This window comes from Schistocerca piceifrons, unplaced genomic scaffold (genome assembly GCF_021461385.2).
Source record: "Schistocerca piceifrons isolate TAMUIC-IGC-003096 unplaced genomic scaffold, iqSchPice1.1 HiC_scaffold_939, whole genome shotgun sequence".
NCBI classification, from domain to species: domain Eukaryota; kingdom Metazoa; phylum Arthropoda; class Insecta; order Orthoptera; family Acrididae; genus Schistocerca; species Schistocerca piceifrons.
In genome coordinates this window covers 82,501-85,000 of record NW_025729211.1, presented here as the reverse complement: position 1 = coordinate 85,000, position 2,500 = coordinate 82,501, and the positions used below count along the sequence as shown (strand labels likewise).

Here is a 2,500-nt window from a genome sequence, read left to right as displayed (position 1 = left end):
GAACCTACCATCGACAGTTGATAAGGCAGACATTTGAAAGATGCGTCGCCGGTACGAGGACCGTGCGATCAGCCCAAAGTTATTCAGAGTCACCAAGGCAAACGGACCGGACGAGCCGACCGATTGGTTTTGATCTAATAAAAGCGTCCCTTCCATCTCTGGTCGGGACTCTGTTTGCATGTATTAGCTCTAGAATTACCACAGTTATCCAAGTAACGTGGGTACGATCTAAGGAACCATAACTGATTTAATGAGCCATTCGCGGTTTCACCTTAATGCGGCTTGTACTGAGACATGCATGGCTTAATCTTTGAGACAAGCATATGACTACTGGCAGGATCAACCAGGGAGCTGCGTCAACTAGAGCTGAGCAGCCGGCCGCCCGGGAGTGTGTCCCGGGGGCCCGCGCGAACACGCAAGCGTCCGCTCAATCATTCTGCAAACAGGAGGAGGCTGAGCTCCCCTGCACAATACACCTCGAAACCCTCTCAGGTCCCGGCGGCGCGCAGCGCCGTCCCAAGTACTTGGTCGGGTTCGAGAGAGGCGCAATCGCCCGGAGTTAGGCGAGTAGACGCTTTCGGTGCGACCACCCGTGCTCCCAACTGAGCTTGCCGCTGCCGACAGAGGCCCGGGAGCGTGCTGTCGTGGCATTGCCGGCGGGAGACAACACGCGCCACCTACGGTGACCGGCAGCTCCAACGCCAGCGCCACAGAAGGACAAAAGCCCCACTTGGGTGCCGAAGCGAACTCTCCCAGCACAGCGCACGCGCCAACACATCCGCACAGCTGCGATACAAACCACCAGCGAGAACCGCTGGGGCGACCGAGCAGCAGACGGCGTCGCGGCGCCGAGCGCCGGGCGGCAGCGCATCCTCAACGCACACAGTCCTCAATCGGACCAGCACACTGAAGATGTCCACCGCGCTTCGCACCGGGCCCGCGAGGACCTACTTTGGCCGCACGGCGCCGCGCGCAGGGTGCGCCGGCGCGCAGCTGCGACGCCTGCCGCGTCCGTCGGCCGGCGCGCCTGCCACTGGCCGCCCCCACCAGCCGGCTGTAGCGCGTGCGCCCACGCACCGCGCGGCCAGCACGCCGGGAGGCGCCCCCTCACCGGCCGGGGACGGTCCCACCCAGCCACCGCCGCGTATCGCTTCACACCCAGATGCCGTTCAGTTTCGTCGGCATGGTGGGTATCGCTGGAACAACCGGTTAGTACCTCAACCTATCGTCGCCATCACCGATTCACCCCTAGCGAGAACAACCGCACCACAACAGGTTACCATTTGTTCATTTGCGTAACTTCACCAGAAAACGCAGGCGTCCATCGCCATTTGCAACTTCCACGATTATTGCATGCCTGTGTCAGGTGTCACGCCACACTACGTCTGCCCACATACACGCAACAAAATGTGCACGCCTAGACAATACGTGGAAGGTGGCCCCCGTACGTATGCGATGTCCATTGCTCGAACGACTGTCAACCGGCCTCTGTAGCATGTCGCAGATATGGAACGCGGTGCACCATGCCATCACGGTGTGTGAGGAGAGACGACTAGGTCCGAATACATCAACAGACAGCTCATGCTGATCGCCATCCACGGCGTCCGTTCCTCCCACACGTCTCTATGGCGTACCACACTGCAATCCAGCTCTCATAGGGAGACGACACGTAGCTGCGTGCACAATATTTGCACTGTATGGTCCGCCGTTTTTGGGCGCAGTCGTTGTACGGTCACACATGTGCCACGATGTATCATTCAGTACATAAGGACGAATGTGCAGTACAGATTGTGGTTTACGCGTACGACATTAGCGGACAGTTGACACAGGCCGCACCACAACGTAGCCTGAGTACGTCGCATGCGGAGGGCATTGAACATGCAAAGTTCTCACCAACCAGCTTGCGAAGGCAGGGGGCAAGGTGGGGACGTGGGGAGGGGCGGCATGTACGTCCTGCTGCCATCCACATTACAGTGTACAGCAGGAGCATGTGGAAAGTGAGCAAGACTTGCAAGGTGTTTAACATGAAGCGATACACAGGGGAGCGGGGAGTGCGAGTAGCGAACTATATTGCGAGGGTTGCGGGTGGGCAACACTACACTAATTGAACGAGTCGTATAACAATTACAGAGCAGGTTTAGGCGACAACGTGGGTTACGTTAGGCGACAACGTGGGTTAGGTTAAGGCACGACGTGGGTTAGGTTAAGGCACGACATGGGTTAGGTTAAGGCACGACATGGGTTAGGTTAAGGCACGACATGGGTTAGGTTAAGGCACGACATGGGTTAGGTTAAGGCACGACATGGGTTAGGTTAAGGCACAACATGGGTTAGGTTAAGGCACAACATGGGTTAGGTTAAGGCACAACATGGGTTAGGTTAAGGCACAACATGGGTTAGGTTAAGGCACAACATGGGTTAGGTTAAGGCACAACATGGGTTAGGTTAAGGCACAACATGGGTTAGGTTAAGGCACAACATGGGTTAGGTTAAGGCACAA

The 2,500-nt window shown here is 57.2% G+C and overlaps 1 non-coding gene across 1 annotated transcript in view; it reads right to left on the bottom strand.

Moving 5' to 3' along the window:
• The window catches only part of LOC124772430, a 1,909-nt gene extending 1,559 nt beyond the window's left edge, over nucleotides 1–350 (bottom strand). Inside the window, exon 1 of the ribosomal RNA XR_007014017.1 lies at nucleotides 1–350. This exon is cut by the window's left edge and continues 1,559 nt beyond it. This is a non-coding gene — a ribosomal RNA (small subunit ribosomal RNA).
• Between the last annotated feature and the right edge of the window lie 2,150 nt (nucleotides 351–2,500).